Below are 19,841 nucleotides of genomic sequence, written 5' to 3' on the forward strand. Positions count from 1 at the left end.
CGGGGCCCGCAGCGAGGGTGCCCATTTTGGGGCCCGCAGCGAGGGAGCCCAGTCCGGGGTCCACAGCGAGGGAGCCCAGTCCGGGGTCCGCAGCGAGGGAGCCCAGTCCGGGGCCCGCAGCGAGGGAGCCCAGTCCGGGGCCCGCAGCGAGGGTCCCCAGTCCGGGGCCCACAGCGAGGGTCCCCAGTCCGGGGTCGGCGACGGGGGTCCCCGCACCAGAGCAGCAACCGCGGATAGATGCCCACCCAGACCCTCCCCTATAGGTTCAGGTTTTGCGGCCGGAATCCGCACCTTTGAATGGGGGGCGGGAGGTACTCTCACCTCCCAAACTACACGAATCAGATCTAATCACGTAGGTCAACTATTTTGGATTGAAAACGGCGAATTTCGCCGGAAGGTGATTAGTTTGCATCCCTGAACAAAGGAGCTGATTATGGACTTCACGAAAGAGCAGAGGGAGCACCCCCCCTATCCACATCAACAGGACTGCATTGGAAAAGCTGAAAGCTTCAAGTTCCTCGGCGTACACATCACTGACAAACTGAAATGGTCCACCCAACACAGAAAGTGTGGGAAGAAGGCAGGAGGCTGAAGAAATTTGCTTTGGCACCTAAAACACTCACCACCTGGTATGGCAACTGCTCCGCCCGCAACTGCAGGGTTCTCCAGAGGGTGGTGTGGCCTGCCCAAGGCATCACCGGGGGCAAACTACCTGCCCTCCAGGACACCTACAGCACCTGATGTCACAGGAAGGCCAAAAAGATCATCAAGGACAACAACCACCCAAGCCACTGCCTGTTCACCCCGCTATCATCCAGAAGGCGAGGTCAGTACAGGTGCATCAAAGCTTGGAAAGAGAGACTGAAAAACAGCTTCTATCTCAAGGCCATCAGTCTGTTAAATAGCCATCACTAGCACCTTAGAGGCTGATGCCCTATATACATAGACTTGAAATCACTGGCCACTTTAATAATGGAACACTAGTCACTTTAATAATGTTTACATATTTTGCATTACTCGTCTCATATGTATATACTGTATTCTATTCTACTGTATTTTAGTCTATGCCGCTCTGACATTGCTCATCCAAATATTGATATATCCCATTCCTTTAGATGTGTGTACTGTGTATTGTTTTGAAATGGTTAGAAATTACTTTAGATATTACTGCACTGTTGGAACTAGAAACACAAGCATTTCCTTACACCCTCAATAACATTATCTTTTTTTGTGACACAAAAAAATGTATTTGATTTGAATGGTTAACAAAGAAATAGGTTATTCATTTTACTTTAGTTGTTCTACAAACGTTGGGCAATATGTTTTCATTTTGAATACATTGTAAGGATGCATGATGCGACTAATGATGATTTTTAAAAAGTCGCTTGAAAGGCATGAGCTCCGATTTGTTGTTTTTTGCGCAGGCTGTACACACTACCTCAGTCACTCATTCACAATTTGACAAGCACTTGATAATGCCTAGAATCTCACGGCGGCATCCCCTTTGTGTGGCCGTAATGGACCCTAAAAAAGAAATCCATGCTGCTTGTGTCCAGTGGCCTTTTCGTCAGCCAACAAGATGAGTAGGCCTAATGAACAGCAAAAGCACTAGCTTATGTCAATCTATTATCCCCCATCGTACTAAGGTCGACCTATTCTACTCTGTGTGAGAAATAAATACAGTCTGGGACAGTTGTGGGATGCGATAGATCTCAAATTAATACAACCACTAGCATCAAAATAACTTTTTTTTACACAGTGTGGCTGACAACATTTAGCTTAAAATGTTGATAACTATTAGGCTAATTCTTCACATTATAAGTGCGGGAATGCACACATGGTAGCAGGATATAAGTGAAAATATTCCATTAACGGAAAACACCATTATCATAAGCAACCGCAAATGCAATTATGCATGTAATGTTTTTATTATAAAAGGTGCATTTTTATGGTGAAAATTATCTTCCCCAAACTTGGAACTCACACGCTTCTTATGTATGCCAGTTAGGCTCTACACACCTTGTAAAGCCGATTAATGTGCATAATTTTTTTGAAGTTATTCAGCCACTGTAATTGTGATACAAACCTTATTAAAACATGTAGGCCTATGGGCAAGGAAACATTAGGAGCGTGACTATGATTCGAAAAAGTCACAAAAAACGGCATTGTTTCTTATGCTGGGCATCATTCACAAGTGATAATATATAATTCAAAGGTTCTACAGCTGCACCATCGAGAGCATACTGACTGGTTGCATCACTGGCTGGTATGGCAACTGCTCAGCCTCCGGCCGCAAGGCACTACAGAGGGTAGTGCGTACGGTTCAGTACATCACCGGGGCCAAGCTTCCTGACATCCAGGACCTCTATACCAAGCGATGTCAGAGGAAGGCCCTAAAAGTTGTCAAAGACTCCAGCCACCCCAGTCATAGACTGTTCTCTCTGCTACCGTATGGCAAGCGATACCAGAGTGCCAAGTCTAGGACAAAAAGGCTTCTTAACAGCTTCTAACCCCAAGTAATAAGACTCCTGAAAAGCTAATCAAAGGGCTACCCAGACCCCTCTTTTACGCTGCTGCTACTCTCTGTTTATTAACTACTGTATGCATAGTCCTTTTAACTCTACCTACATGTAACCTCAATTACCTCGACTAACCGGTGTCCCCGCACATTGACTCTGTACCGGTACCCTCTGTATATAGCCTCGCTATTGTTATTTTACTGCTGCTGTTAAATTATCTGTTACTTTTATTTTATATTGATATATTTTTTACTATTTTATTCTCATTTTTTTTTTACATTTCTTTTTTTCTTCTTAAAACATTGCTGGTTAAGGGCTTGTAAGTAAGCATTTCACTGTAAGGTCTACCTACACCTGTTGTATTCGGCGCATGTGACAAATACAATTTGATTTGATAGGCTAATATTGTCACCCATCAGACTATTCTTGATTTACTCTTGTTTTACAAATACTAAATAATATATATATATATGTGTGTGTGAAATTTGTTTTGATTTAGAATGAATCATTATCATGCACCTATATGGAAACAGGAGCAGTGGGAAAAAATACATGTCATCTATGCACTTAAACAGCAAACGGAGGACACCTTTCCCTGTGGTTTATTTTTCATGCTAGCCAGGTAGGCTATACTCCTGTTGTAAATATAAGCAATGTGCTTAACAATAGGAAAGTTGACAAAAAAAATATAGTAGGCATAGCCTATAGAAAGCTGATTGGGCTGAGGCCATCACTCTGTTTTCTCGTGCAATTGCATAGCCGATTGAAATGTAGCGCAACATGAGCTGATGGGCTCTCATGAAGTGTTTAACTAGATTTTCGAATACATTTGCATTGACGTCAGAGTGATTAGATAGAACAGCTATTTTCAGGTCTCTCCAGAGTTGTTAGATCGGGTTCAAGTCTGGGTTCAGGCTGGGTCACTCAAGGACATTAAGAGACTTGTCCCAAAGCCACTCCTGCATTGTCTTGGCTGTGTGCTTAGGGTCGTTGTCCTGTTGGAAGGTGAACCGTCGCCCCAGTCTGAGGTCCTGAGCACTCTGGAGCAGGTTTTCATCAAGGATCTCTCTGTACCTTGCTCCATTCATCTTTCCCTCGATCCGGACTTGTCTCCCAGTCCCTGCCACTAAAAAACATCCCCACAGTATGATGCTGCCACCACCATGCTTCACCATAAGGATGGTGCCAGGTTTCCTCCAGACGTGATAATTGCCAAAGAGTTCAATCTTGGTTTCTTCAGACCAGAGCATCTTGTTTCTCATGGTCTGAGAGTCCTTTACGCGCCTTCTGGCAAACTCCAAGCCGGCTGTCACTTTTTACTCTAACATAAAGGCCTGATTGTTGGAGTGATGCAGAGATGGTTGTCCTTCTGGAAGGTTCTCCCATCTCCACACAGGAATTCTGGAACTCTGTCAGAGTGACCATCGGGTTCTTGTTCACCTCCCTGACCAAGGCCCTTGTCCCCCGATTGCGCAGTTTGGCCAGGCGGCCAGTTCTAGGAACAGTCTTGGTGGTTCCAAACTTCTTCATTTTTAGAATGATGGAGACCTTGGGGACCTTCAGTGCTACAGACATTTTTTGGTACCCTTCCCCAGATCTGTGCCGACACAATCCCGTCTCGGAGCTCTACGGACAATTCCTTCGACCTCATGGCTTGGTTTTTGCTCTGACACGCACTGTCAACTATACAGACAGGTGTTTGCCTTTCCAAATCATGTCCAGTCAATTGCATTTACCACAGGTGGACTCCAATTAAGTTTTAGAAGCATCTCAAGGATGATCAATGGAAACAGGATGCACTTGAACTCAATTTCGAGTCTCATAGCAAAGGGTCTGAATACTTCTGTAAATAATTTGCAAAAACCTGTTTTAGCTTTGTCATTATGGGGTGTTGTGTGTAGATTGATAGATTGATGTGTAGATTGATGAGAATCAATTTTAGAATAAGGCTGTAATGTAAGAAAATGTGGAAAAAGTCAAGGGGTACGAATACTTTCTGAATGCATTGTATAGTGTATGTTACTGTATGAGACTGGGGGGTAAACCATGGCTACATGTTAACACATCTCAACACCTGGATCTGGCTAACCAGGCCATGGTATGGGGTAAACTGTTGCTAGCATAGCTAACTGCCTCCATAAGAAGCCTGTTTTGTGCTGATCTGGTTGCTCTGATTAAATAAAATGAAACAACCAATGTGTTACAGTTTCCCTTAGTTGTACTTATCCCAAGAGTTTACATTGCAGTTGACAAGCAGCTAAGTTAGCAACGTATTTCTCTAACCTATTCTAGCTAGTTAGCTAAAGTTACCCCCTATAGTACATTCCAATATTTAGCGTTGTGAGTGGTCAAAGTATGACAGAGTTAAAAACTTACCGTTGAGAGCGGTGGTACAGCGGCATCACGCCACATTGTGCTTGATCTGGTGTAATATCAAAGACAACTCCTTTCTTAGAAGAGTCAGTTAATATGAATGCTCACTGATGACGCTTGCTTATTCTGCCAGCAAAGACAGTCAACTCAACAGCCATTAATGCGGTCAGGTGGTAGCCTGTTTTACTTTGCGATTGGCTGGAAGGGAGTTCGATTTATCATTGCTCTTCTACACTTCCTGACTGGCAAAGTACCACGATGTTGTTGAGAGCAGTTTTGAATGTATCTGAGAAAATGAATTCATGGAACTTGGATAAACTTGAAATTATAGTTTGATAGTAAATGTGATACAATATCTACCACATTGAAACTGAATATATAAATATTGAATTTTAATATTGAATTATATTTTAAAATGCAATATTCATTCAAATCAGTTTCAAATCATGAAATACAAATTCAAAATTATAAAATTCAAATACAATTTCGGTTGGCATTGAAATCGCTCCATAAGCATCCCTATGGTGCTACTGTTATGATACCTTACAGTCTCTGAGATTCAAACCTGGATGCATGTGTATAGCATGGTTGGGCCAAACTCTGTTTCAATCCAGTCAATTCAGGAAGTTTGACAATTCCAAATCAAGAATTTTCATGGATTTCCCTATTTTTGAGCTGGAATTGTAGTTAAATCTTCTGAAGAATTCAAATGGAATTCACGCCAACCCTCATGTGCATCTGTATTTATGGCTATAAGTTATCTGTGTATGGCTGTGTGTGCTAGCAGGTGCATCTCTCTTTCTGAACTGCTATGCTGAGAAGACGAGGCTGCTCTTGAACTTGTCCTTGTGATTCTTCAGCATGATGTCACTGTCTATGACCACCTGTTGGAACCACACCTACTACCCATTCAGGCCCTCCAACATCTCCTGCACCTGGGGGGAGAGAAGGGGGCTTAGAGGTGTGTGTGGGGGTTGGGTGTGTGTGTTCACGTACGGTGCATATGTGTGTTCATCCGTGTGTGGTGTGTGTGTGTGCTACTCACAGCCTGGTCCACGGTGACATCATACTTTTCCAGAATAGCAAACTGTTAATGGATGGGAAGGGATCTGACACTATCTTCTGAAGGTCCACCTCCAACTCAAACCCAACTGTCCTATGTGACCTCAGTGTTGAACATATAGATCCTGTCATGTGGATGTGCATGGTAAATATGTCTAAGCCTGCAGACTAGACAGTGAGAGTGTGCAATATTGTCTTATGGATTTGTCTGGGACAGTGCTATGTAAATCGTTGGAGAGTCAACACTCCATGCGTGTACACTACATGCTGCTCTGGCTCAGCACTTTGTTATTGAGCTTTGTCGATAGAACAATCAGACATGTTTCTTTCTTTGAATTCATTCTGACCTTTGTTCAAATCTGTTTTGTATTGTATTTTACTGTACTTTCATACAGTTTTGAACGCAGAACACAAATGTTGGCCAAGTATCATTTTGGACTAATATGGGTTGAAGCCAAAAGCAGAAACCAATCTGGCAAACAAGCTACCACCCCTCCCCCTTCCTATCCATGTTGCCAGACCTGGCGAAGTCGGCGTCGAAGGAGGACACGGGGGGGTTGAGGCGCTGGTGTCTTCTGATGAAGGGGTCCTTGTTGATCCCCTGGATCTCTCTGTGTTTGTCCCAGGGCTTCAGGTAAGCCTGTGTTAGCTGTCATCCCTGCTGCTCCCGCTGCCTGGATCTTGCCAATCTCCTCATCTTGTTCTGGGGTCAGAGATGGAGAGGATCACCATATAAAATAGGTCAAAGCTCCTAACATCTGATACAGGATCAGCTATGTTGGAAATGTTTGGCGAGAGAGAGAGGGGGATGTGTAAAGGAATCACCTTATGGAGTAAGTGAGAGAAGAGGTAAAAGCCCCTATTCAACAACTGATACCAGGTCAGATATTTTGGTTTAAACTTTAAATTCATTCCATTTTCACTTGCGAAATAGAATTGTATCTAAATGAGACAAACCAGGATAAACAAATACAAATGCCTATGGTTAAAATGTTGCGTATATTAGCCTGATCTGAGATCAGTGGATAAAAGCACCTTCTACCTCAAACTCACCATATGGTACATAGAGTGCTGTACACTTGACTACATAAGAGCACATGCTTCCACACATAGTTAAATACAGTGAGTTGACACCCTTTTGACACATTGTAACAGGCACTTACACTTTTCATGAGTAAACACATTTAACAGCCTGGCGGGTGTCACTGGGGATCAACTAGACCATGCTGATTAGGGTTCAGAACCTAACAGTTGTAGTATTCCCCCTCAATGGAGATATGGCTGGAGACAGACAGACAGACAGACACACTCACACACACACATATACACACATGGAGAGCAACCTCTGGTCTACTCCAGTCCACCATCTTCTGACTGTTTGATTAAAGCCAGAGTCAGAGGGAGACTTGTTACTCCCTGTGGAAGACCAGTTGTCAATCAACCCAGGAGACAGCTTGACAGGGAGAGCTGATTAAAATAGATTGATGAGAAGAGAGGATGGAGAGAAATGGTATAAGAGGAACGGGGTTAGGAAATGTTGTGAGAGAATAAGGCGAGGGTGAAGGAGCAGGGGATGAAGGTGAGGAGGAGGTATGGTAACGAGGGATGAGGAGAGGTGATATTGGACAGGGGGGTGGGGATGGAGTGCAAATGAAGAGGAGGAGGGAAGGGGGGATGGGGGTAAGGATGAAGAGACTAAATGAAATCTAGGGGATCTATATGAAGAGAAGGAGTGAAAAATGAAAGATGGATGAGGTGAGAAAAGGTGAGGGGTCAGAAGCGAAGACAAAGAAGAGGAATGAACTGAAGAACAGGGCAAGAATCAGGAGAGGGATGAGAGGGATCTAACCTATGTGTTTGTGTGTTACCTATGATGCAGCAAACAGGTTTCCTCTGTGAGAGTCTGCATGTGAGGTGTGGGAGGCATTTGAACACAGAGATGGGGCTGATCAGCTGAGAAATTATGTTTTTCGCGGTCTGTGGTAGCTTCTGAAGGGTCGGGGAGAATGCTACTTGTTGATGCACACACAGACAGACAGACAGACAGAAACACGACCCATTGCCACTTACACTAACCAACGTGTTCTGCCTCTCTAGTCAAAGACCTAAAGAACTTGCAGAGAGCTCTCCTCCAATCATTATCCAACAGCCTATCTGAACTTTACATTCCCTTCATGATTCCTGGATAAAGATTTGATGAAATATTACTTTAATCGTGTACGTTTTAATAACATAAACGGATCCTCTTGTATAGAGAATGGCAACATGTTAAAGCATTCTGAACCTACCCTCTTAGTCTATCACTTGATGCAGATATGTTACATACATTAAGCCTAAATCATATGTCATGGCTGATTTATAAAGTGGGGAGGGAGTGAGGGAGAGAGCGGGGGAGATATAAATAAAGTGAGGGTGATGTACAATGCTCTCCATATGTAAGGTAAGCTTGCTGCTTAATGCCCTGTGTTGGTGAGACAAGGACAAAGAATGTTCTCTTTCATTGTATTCTAAATAGTGTGGAGGTGTCGACCTGTCTGACTGTGTCTCTCGCTGCGACCGTGGAAATGATACAATGTCAAATGTCATCAGACACTGAGAACGGATGACATTGTTCGACTTTCAAACATGAGACTATTGTTTGGGTGTGTGTTAGTACGTGTAGGAGTAATATTGCCAGAATCCCTCGTGAGACTGAGTGTGAACGTGACCGAAATATCAATATCTCTTTAGAAACTGCCTTGAAGTCTATTTCAATCTGCAATGCTTATGCACACGTGTTAAAAACGGTGTGTGTGTGTGCATGTGTGTACGTGCATGCATGTGATTAAGTGCGTGTGCTTTTCTGTCTGTTTGAATACGTACCTGTGAGTTGGCTCCAGGGGCCTCCTGGCCCAGCACCACATGCACCCTGAACAGAAGAGGGGGTTGGGTGAGGTCTTGCTGCCTCCGCTGATGGCCTTGGACAGCTCCTATAGGGACCACATGCCATCCATCGTCTCTGTGTGTACAACCCAGTGCTGCTGGATCTGAGAGAGACACACACACACACACACACACACACACACACACACACACACACACACACACACACACACACACACACACACACACACACACACACACACACGCACACGCACACACTTATGTAGATAGCACTGCACATTCACTATCATCAGTCCATCATCTACTCGCTCAACCACCTAATGGCATCTATTTGTAATTTCATCCACAGGTGAAGTTCTAATGAAGATATTTTCTGGATGGACAGTTTTCATTTTCTATAATGAAATCATCTCATGGAATTATCTTGCTAGCCACTATTTTATGAGGACAAATTAGCCCAAAAAAGTAAGTAAGCAGAAACTAGCAGGGAATAGGTACTCTCCCACACACACCCATCCCCCACCACAACACACACACCTCAGGCCCGTCTGTGAGGAAGGTCTTATAGACCTGGGGCATGATGGCCACGATGTCCTGATGTGCTGAGCCTCAGAAGCTTGGCCTGGTGGTGGGCCTGGTGGTGGCACTGCTGGTCCCCCTCAAATTCCAGGTCCCTGTACACCCCGAAGAGAGAAGAGGAGGGAAGCTGCAGAGATGACTAGCTCTTCTCTCATATTGCTCTGGAAGCCAGACCTAATTCATAGAGAGTAATCCAGCTCTCACTCAGAATTCCAGATCCCAACTCCGATCTCCGAAATGTACGGCTTTCATGGGGATAAGGCCTGCCGCGCAGAATAAGCCTCCGTGAGCAAGAGAAGAGTAGTTTGGGGGAGGGTTGGGGGAGAGAGAAGTAGAGAGAGGGGCTGCTCTGAGTCAGTTCAGATCTTTTTAGCAGATTTTCTCTCTCTCCCTTAGCTACTACAAGGAAAACAGCACTCACAGACAATGACCTTTTTGACTTTGGGCTTGACAGATCTTGACATTGGCTCGACACAAACCTGATCTTAAACTTCCTGAGAGAGTGGAGAGGGGAGGAGAGACAGGGGAAAGGGGGAGAGAGGAGAGGGGGAAAGGGGAGAGGGGGAGAAGGGCGCAGTGCGGTGGCATGAATCCCTGCCAATGAGCGTTAGTGTTCATTATGCATGCTGCTGCTCAACCTGTCTGATGCCTGAGCCCCTATAACGACACTCTGGAAGACAAGGCATTACTTATAGTGTAGCAGCGTAGTGAACCATCATAGCATCCAACGCAATGTCGGCAAAGCCTACTGTAGCACCGGGGTTCCCAAACTATGGGGCGCTCTCGTCGCCAGGGTGGTCGCAGTTGCCCTTTGGAAAAATACATATATTCTACTATATATATATATATATACAGTGCCTTGCGAAAGTATTCGGCCCCCTTGAACTTTGCGACCTTTTGCCACATTTCAGGCTTCAAACATAAAGATATAAAACTGTATTTTTTTGTGAAGAATCAACAACAAGTGGGACACAATCATGAAGTGGAACGACATTTATTGGATATTTCAAACTTTTTTAACAAATCAAAAACTGAAAAATTGGGCGTGCAAAATTATTCAGCCCCCTTAAGTTAATACTTTGTAGCGCCACCTTTTGCTGCGATTACAGCTGTAAGTCGCTTGGGGTATGTCTCTATCAGTTTTGCACATCGAGAGACTGACATTTTTTACCATTCCTCCTTGCAAAACAGCTCGAGCTCAGTGAGGTTGGATGGAGAGCATTTGTGAACAGCAGTTTTCAGTTCTTTCCACAGATTCTCGATTGGATTCAGGTCTGGACTTTGACTTGGCCATTCTAACACCTGGATATGTTTAGTTTTGAACCATTCCATTGTAGATTTTGCTTTATGTTTTGGATCATTGTCTTGTTGGAAGACAAATCTCCATCCCAGTCTCAGGTCTTTTGCAGACTCCATCAGGTTTTCTTCCAGAATGGTCCTGTATTTGGCTCCATCCATCTTCCCATCAATTTTAACCATCTTCCCTGTCCCTGCTGAAGAAAAGCAGGCCCAAACCATGATGCTGCCACCACCATGTTTGACAGTGGGGATGGTGTGTTCAGCTGTGTTGCTTTTACGCCAAACATAACGTTTTGCATTGTTGCCAAAAAGTTCAATTTTGGTTTCATCTGACCAGAGCACCTTCTTCCACATGTTTGGTGTGTCTCCCAGGTGGCTTGTGGCAAACTTTAAACAACACTTTGTATGGATATCTTTAAGAAATGGCTTTCTTCTTGCCACTCTTCCATAAAGGCCAGATTTGTGCAATATACAACTGATTGCTGTCCTATGGACAGAGTCTCCCACCTCAGCTGTAGATCTCTGCAGTTCATCCAGAGTGATCATGGGCCTCTTGGCTGCATCTCTGATCAGTCTTCTCCTTGTATGAGCTGAAAGTTTAGAGGGACGGCCAGGTCTTGGTAGATTTACAGTGGTCTGATACTCCTTCCATTTCAATATTATCGCTTGCACAGTGCTCCTTGGGATGTTTAAAGCTTGGGAAATATTTTTGTTTCCAAATCCGGCTTTAAACTTCTTCACAACAGTATCTCGGACCTGCCTGGTGTGTTCCTTGTTCTTCATGATGCTCTCTGCGCTTTTAACGGACCTCTGAGACTATCACAGTGCAGGTGCATTTATACGGAGACTTGATTACACACAGGTGGATTGTATTTATCATCATTAGTCATTTAGGTCAACATTGGATCATTCAGAGATCCTCACTGAACTTCTGGAGAGAGTTTGCTGCACTGAAAGTAAAGGGGCTGAATAATTTTGCACGCCCAATTTTTCAGTTTTTGATTTGTTAAAAAAGTTTGAAATATCCAATAAATGTCGTTCCACTTCATGATTGTGTCCCACTTGTTGTTGATTCTTCACAAAAAAATACAGTTTTATATCTTTATGTTTGAAGCCTGAAATGTCGCAAAAGGTCGCAAAGTTCAAGGGGGCCGAATACTTTCGCAAGGCACTGTATATATAGCTGTAACTGTAACAGTAGAATACTTAAGGTGCAATTGTGATATTGGGTAGTGAATTTGCAGCTTTTGGGCGTTTTTTCCCGTCATTGTGTATATTAGAAAGCTATTTGGTGCCAGAAATGCCCAGAGTAACTAACCCATGTCAGCTAAAGTTTTGTGATAAAGTTTGAGTCACACAGATATCCCATGAACACATAATAGACATGACAAAATGTGTAGAATTGTAGGGAATTAGCTTTAAAACTGCAAAATGTTCTCTCCACTCCATTGTAAAATGGATAGAATTGCAGGAAATAAGATTTAAACTTACAAAATGTTCTCTCCGCCATAGAAATAGATGCGTTACCCAATGATGAAAGGGATGCCCGAGTGAAAAAGTTTTTGGGAACCCCCGCTGTAGTATACTAGCACAACACGTCATTTATGATTATACTGTTAGCTAGCAGTGTAGCATAACAGCCCTAGATCAGTTTGTGCTGTCTTGCCAACTCCTATAGTCAATGTCACGCATGCAATTATAGCACTCTTCTGTGTCTCTTACCATACATTTACCCTTGTATCACATAACCCCCCCCCCCCCCCTCCCTGCTTTCTAATGTTAACTTATTTGGCATTGGAATGGAATACAAATGAAATGCAGAAGGGTTATGTGAATTCATACAGTACTCTAACCCCCCCTTCCTCTCCACCTCTCCATCTTTTTCTATACATCTCTCCTACCCTCCTTTTCCCTATGGAGAAACGCACGCACGTACGCACACAGACACATAGCCCTCTGTACACTGGATACAACATTAATGTCTCAAAACACATGCATCACGGCTTGCACCAGGCTGCGTGTGTGTGCATTTTCTGCTGGCAGCTGAATTCGTTTCACAGATCCAATTTTTATAGGTCTAGAAAATGCTGACCGCAGAATGATGACAACAACAGCAGTCTGTTTTGTGTGTGTGTGTGTGTGTGTGTGTGTGTGTGTGTGTGTGTGAGAGAGAGAGAGAGAGAGAGAGAGAGAGAGAGAGAGAGAGAGAGAGAGATGGAGGCGGTTTGTAAAAGCAGGGAGCTAAGAAAGCCACATCCTGTTGCTGTAGTGTATCTACAGGGTTTACAGCTGCATATCTAAACCCTGGCCCAGGAGCAGAGCGCAGTACTGTAAAATACAGAGTTACTGTAAAATACAGAGTTACATAACAGTGCCTTACTGTATAATATTGATTTATGTAATACTGACTTACTGCATAATACTTATTTATGTTATAATGACTTACTGCATAATACTGATTTATGTAATACTGACTTACTGCATAATACTGATTTATGTAATACTGACTTACTGTATAATACTTATTTATGTAATACTGACTTACTGTATAATACTTATTTATGTTATAATGACTTACTGCATAATCCTGATTTACGTAATACTGACTTACTGTATAATACTGATCTTTCCGGCTACCCGGATAAAGCACTAAATAAACTTCAGGTAGTGTTAAATACAGCTGCTAGAATCCTGACTAAAACCAAAAAATTTGATCATATTACTCCAGTGCTAGCCTCCCTACACTGGTTTCCTGTTAAGGCAAGGGCTGATTTCAAGGTTTTACTGCTAACCTACAAAGCATTACATGGGCTTGCTCCTACCTATCTCTCTGATTTGGTCCTGCCGTACATACCTACATGTACGCTACGGTCACAAGACGCAGGCCTCCTAATTGTCCCTAGAATTTCTAAGCAAACAGCTGGAGGCAAGGCTTTCTCCTATAGAGCTCCATTTTTATGGAATGGTCTGCCTACCCATGTGAGAGACGCAGACTCGGTCTCAACCTGTAAGTCTTTATTGAAGACTCATCTCTTCAGTAGGTCATATGATTGAGTGTAGTCTGGCCCAGGAGCATGAAGGTGAATGGAAAGGCACTGGAGCAACGAACCGCCCTTGCTGTCTCTGCCTGGTCGGTTCCCCTCTCTCCGCTGGGATTCTCTGCCTCTAACCCTATTACAGGGGCTGAGTCACTGGCTTACTGGTGCTCTTCCATGCCATCCCTAGGAGGGGTGCGTCACTTGAGTGGGTTGAGTCACTGACGTTGTCTTCCTGTCTGGGTTGGCGCCTTGTCGGCCTTATCTCAGGATGGTAAGTTGGTGGTTGAAGATATCCCTCTAGTGGTGTGGGGGCTGTGCTTTGGCAAAGTGGGTGGGGGTATATCCTGCCTGTTTGGCCACAGTGTCTCCTGACCCCTCCTGTCTCAGCCTCCAGTATTTATGCTGCAGTAGTTTTTGTGTCGGGGGGCTAGGGTCAGTCTGTTATATCTGTAGTACTTCTCCTGTCTTATCCGGTGTCCTGTGTGAATTTAAGTATGCTCTCTCTAATTCTCTCTTTCTCGCTCTCGGAGGATCTGAGCCCTAGGACCATGCCTCAGGACTACCTGGTGTGATGACTCCTTGCTGTCCTCAGTCCACCTGGCCGTGCTGCTCCTCCAGTTTTAACTGTTCTGCCTGCGGCTATGGAACCTTGACCTGTTCACCGGACGTGCTACCTGTCCCAGACCTGCTGTTTTCAACTCTCTAGAGACAGCAGGAGCTGTAGAGATACTCTCAATGATCGGCTATAAATAACCCAACTGACATTTACTCCTGAGGTGCTGACCTGTGTCACCCTTGACAACTACTGTGATTATTATTATTTGACCATGCTGGTCATTTATGAACATTTGAACATCTTGGCCATGTTCTGTTATAATCTCCACCCGGCACAGCCAGAAGAGGACTGGCCAGCCCTCATAGCCTGGTTCCTCTCTAGGTTTCTTCCTAGGTTCTGGCCTTTCTAGGGAGTTCTTCCTAGCCACCGTGCTTCTACACCTGCATTGCTTGCTGTTTGGGATTTTAGGCGGGGTTTCTGTACAGCACTTTGTGGCATCAGCTGATGTAAGAAGGGCAATATAAATACATTTGATTTGATCTTCATAATACTGAATTACTGCATAATAATGATTTATGTAATACTGACTTACTGCATAATACTGATTTATGCAATACTGACTTACTGTATAATACTAATCTTCATAATATTGAATTACTGCATAATACTGACTTACTGAATAGTACTGATTTACGTAATAATGTCTTACTGTACAATACTTATCTTTTCTCTAACCACTACTGTACTACAGCTTACTGTCTATGAGTGCAGTGAAGTGTCCTTCTAACCGAATGGCTACCAACCCTGGTCCTGGAGAGCATCAAAGTATGCACATTTTTGTTACAGCCGAACATGAAAAAGCTTGATTCAACTAATTAAGTTCTTGATGAATAGCTCAATTGGCTGTTTTACACACTGTAGCTCTCTAGGATAGGCTCTAACTATCTATTTAACCGGATAAACTCTGTAGCGACTAATGTCACTCAGAGTGTGTGTGTGCGTTCGTGTTCTGACCTTGTTGGCATCCAGCCTGTAGTCGTTGATGAGGAAGTTGGATGCCCCTTCAGAGAACCAGAGCATCTTGGAGAGACCCGGCTGTATCTTCTTGTCCAGGAAACAGATATGCTCCCGCAACAGACCCAGCTCATCAGCAGACAGCGTCGCGATAATCCTGGACACACACACGGACGGACGCAGACAAACACAAACACAGATACACACACACAGATGGACCAAACATGAGTGTTTATAGAGGCAGCTATGTTTCATAAACACATGAATGCCTAAAATACTGGTGGTCTTTTCTTCAATTCATTTCCTGCACTATATTATTTAACATAAATTCTCTGGGACAGTACTTTACAGGGAATTACACAAACACACACAGCTAACCAGGCATTAGTTTGTTGATACAGTATGAACACATGACCTATGGCCTTTTCTTACTATAAGTTATGAGCATTGTGCTACACATGGCCTGCCGCATGCTAATTGACTTCCACTCTAGGCTCTGCAGAGTGGGCTTCAATCTGAAGTAGTGTTGTGTGCTGAGCTTTACAGGGTCCCAGGCAGTGTGCATACACAGGCTTACAGTCTGATTTGCTTCATACTGAGTGAGGATGGAATGTGCGTGTGTGTATGTCAGCATGTGTGTGCAGTGATTGACATTATGGGTTTGTTTCAAATAGAAACCAGAAATATCACATTTACATAAGTATTCAGACCCTTTACTCAGTACCTTGTTGAAGCATATTTGGCAGCGATTACAGCCTCGAGTCGTCTTGGTCATGACGCTACAAGCATGGCAAACCTGTGTTTTGGGGAGTTACTATAATTTTTCTCTGCAGATCCTCACAAGCTCTGTCAGGTTGGATGGGGAGCGCCGCTGCACAGCTATTTCTCAGGTCTCTCCAGAGGATGTTTGATTTCGGGTTCCAAGTCCAGGCTCTGGCTGGACCACTCAAGGACATCTTGTCCCAAAACCACTCCTGCGTTGTCTTGGCTATGTGCTTCGGGTTGTTGTCCTGTTGGAAGTTGAACCTTCGCCCCAGTCTGAGGCCCTGAGCACTCTAGAGCAGGTTTTCATCAAGGATCTCGCTTACTTTGCTCCATTTGCTCCTTTCCCTCAATCCTGACTAGTCTCCCAGTCCCTGAAAATTATCCCCACAGTATGATCCTGCCACCACCATGCTTCATCGTAGGGATGGTGCCAGGTTTCCTTCAGAATTCAAACCAAAAAAGTTTAAACTTGGTTTCATCAGACCAGAGAATCTTGTTTCCCATGGTCGGAGTCCTTTAGGTGCTATTTGGCAAACTCCAAGCGGGCTGTCATGTGCCTTCTACTGAGGAGTGGTTTCCGTCCAGCCACTCTACCATAAAGGCCTGATTGGTGGAGTGCTGCAGAGATGGTTGTCCTTCTGGAAGGTAATCCCATCACCAAAGAAGAACTCTGGAGCTCTGTCAGAGTGACCATCTGGTTCTTGGTCACCTCCCTGTCCAAAGCCCTTCTCCCCCCATTGCTCAGTTAGTCTGGGCGGCCAGCTCTATGAAGAGTCTTGGTGATTCCAAACTTCTTCCATTTAAGAATGATGGAGGCCACTGTGATCTTGGGGACCTTCAATGAAGCAGACATTTTTTGTCACCGTTCCCCAGATCTGTGCCTCGACACAATCCCGTCTTGGAGCTCCACGGACAATTCCTTTGACCTCGTGGCTCTGACATGCACTGTCAACTAACTGTGGGACCTTATATAGACAGGTGTGTGCCTTTCCAAATCATGTCCAATCAATTGAATTTACCACAGGTGGACACCAATAAAGTTTTAGAAACATTTCGAGGATGATCAATGGAATCATAGCAAAGGGTCTGAGTACTTATGTAAGTAAATAAGGTATCTGTTTTTTAATTTTAGTATAAAGTCAAGTGGTCTGAATACTTTCCGAATGCACTGTAAATCTGAAATTGCAACCTTAGGAAGCTTGTTTAACAAACAAATGCTCTCTATAGCTGTACTTGCAGGCCTATGGGGAAATGCAGGTGTTTTAGTTCCAACAAAGTTCCTAGTCTGGAGATAGTGGAAGAAGTGGGTTTGGGGGAGGTTGAACTTTTCCTGTAGCTGAGCAAAAGAGGTGAACGTACCATCAAAGAATAATTGGTCTAGTGAAGAGAGGCCTAGCGAGTGCCAGATGCCAAAAGCCCCATCATTTAAAGACGGACAAAATAAAATGTTCTGATTGTTTGGACCTGACAGAGAAAAGCCTCTAAGACTAAAGGCTAAACGGAACTGATTTTACATTTTGAGAAACTGTTTCACAATTGGGTTGACACACTTTTTTCCTCGGGACATTGGGAGAGATGAGCACAACACAGAGAAAAGTGCAGCAGGTTTACATGATTCAGACTCCATCTGAACCCAGAGTGGTCGCGGGCCAGTATGATCAGTCTGTAGCCAGTACAAAAGGCCTCTGAAATTTGCAGCCCAATAGTATGTCAGAAAATGTGGTAAAGCTAAACCACCCAATGCCTTCTGTAAAGGTCTTCTACCAATCTGAGGTACCTTGACATCCGGTGAATTAACAAATGGGTAGAACATTGAAATACAAATTTGGGCAACACCTTAACCCTTCCAATAAAAGAAAGAGGTAGATGTTCCCTGCAATTCTATAAAAAAAAAAATTGCCGCTTTAAAGCTAGTTTCCTGCAATTGTACACATTTTGTCATGTCTTATGTGTGTTCATGTGGTATCTGAGTGACTCAAACATTACAACAAAATCAATGGGGTAAAATACCTAGCTGAAAAAACATTAGCTGACATGGGCTAGTAATCAATTGGATATTTCTGACATGTTATAAAATTGCTCTCTGTAAGGTCTGCAAAGACAAGAGGAAAACTGCTGATATACTACCCAATTTCAAAACAGCACCTTGTGCATTCAACAGTAAGCTGAAAGCCCAATTGAATTCACTATATAAAAAAAGAAGCTAAACTGAGTTTCTTACATTGATTAGCCCCCTGGCCCTACAGTTTGTTGGTTTAAGTGAAAGACAATTTATGGCAGTACCTTCAGAAGGTATTCACACTCCATGATTTTTCCACATTTTGTTGTCTTACAGTCTGCATTTAAAATGGATCACGTTTAGATTTTTTGTCACTGATCACCACAAAATACCCCATCATTTGTATTTATTTAACATTTATTTAACTAGGCAAGTCTGTTAAGAACAAATTCTTATTTACAATGATGGCCTACTAAAAGGAAAAAGGCCTCCTGCAGGGATGGGGGCTGGGATTAAAGTATGAGTGTCCATGATTAAGTCTTTGAATGTAGAGGTGGGTATAAAACTGACCAGCTCGAGTGTTTTTTGCAGCTCTGCCCAGTCGCTAGCTGCAGCAAACTGAAAAGAGGAGCGACCCAGGGATGTGGGTGCTTTGGGGACCTTTAACAGAATGTGACTGGCAGAACAGGTGTTGTATGTGGAGGATGAGAGCTGCAGTAGGTATCTCCGATAGGGGGCAGTGAGGCCTCAGAAGGTTTTATAAATAAGCATCAACCAGTGGGTCTTGCGTTAGGTATACAGATGACCAGTTTACAGAGGAGTATAGAGTGCAGTGATGTGTCCTATAAGGAGCATTGGTGGCAAATCTGATGGCTGAATGGTAAAGAACATCTAGCCCCTCCAGAGCACCCTTACCTGTTGATCTATAAATGATGTCTCCGTAATCTAGCATGGGTAGGATGGTCATCTGAATCAGGGTTAGTTTGGCAGCTGGGGAGAAAAAGGAGCGATTACGATAGAGGAAACCAAGTCTAGATTTAAGCTTAGCCTGCAGCTTGGACAGTGTACCGTCTAGCCATAATCCCAAGTACTTGTATGAGGTGACTACCTCAAGCTCTAAACCCTAAGATGTAGTCATCACACCGTTGGGGAGAGGGTCATTCTTCTTTCCAAACCACATGATCTTTGTTTTGGAGGTGTACAGAACAGAGAAAGCTTGTTGGACACTAAGAAGGCTTAGTTGTAGAGTGTTTAACACACTATCCGGGGAGGGGCCAGCTGAGTATAAAACTGTATCATTTGCATATAAATGGATGAGAGAGCTTGCTACTTACTGCCTATCGAGAATTGGGGTACTCCCTTGGAGACAGGAAGTGGCTGACAAAGCAGTGATTCTGACTTTATACACTCCACTCTTTGAGAGAGGTATTTAGCAAACCAGGCCAAAGACCCCTCAGAGACACCAATACTCCTTAGCCGGCCCACAAGAATGGATTGGTCTACCGTATCAAAAGCTTTGGTCAAGTCAATAGAAATAGCAGCACAGCATTGCTTAGAATCAAGGACAATGGTGACATAATTTAGGACCTTTAAGGTTGCAGTGACACATCTATAACCTGAGCAGAAATCAGACTGCATACCTGAGAGAATACTATAGACATCAAGAAAGCCAGTCAGTTGATTATTGACAAGTTTTTCCAACACTTTTGATAAACAAGGCAAAATAGAAATAGGCTATAACAGTTAGGATCAGC

The sequence above is a fragment of the Oncorhynchus clarkii genome, chromosome 9 (genome assembly GCF_045791955.1).
Source record: "Oncorhynchus clarkii lewisi isolate Uvic-CL-2024 chromosome 9, UVic_Ocla_1.0, whole genome shotgun sequence".
In the NCBI taxonomy this organism is placed as follows: Eukaryota; Metazoa; Chordata; class Actinopteri; order Salmoniformes; family Salmonidae; genus Oncorhynchus; species Oncorhynchus clarkii.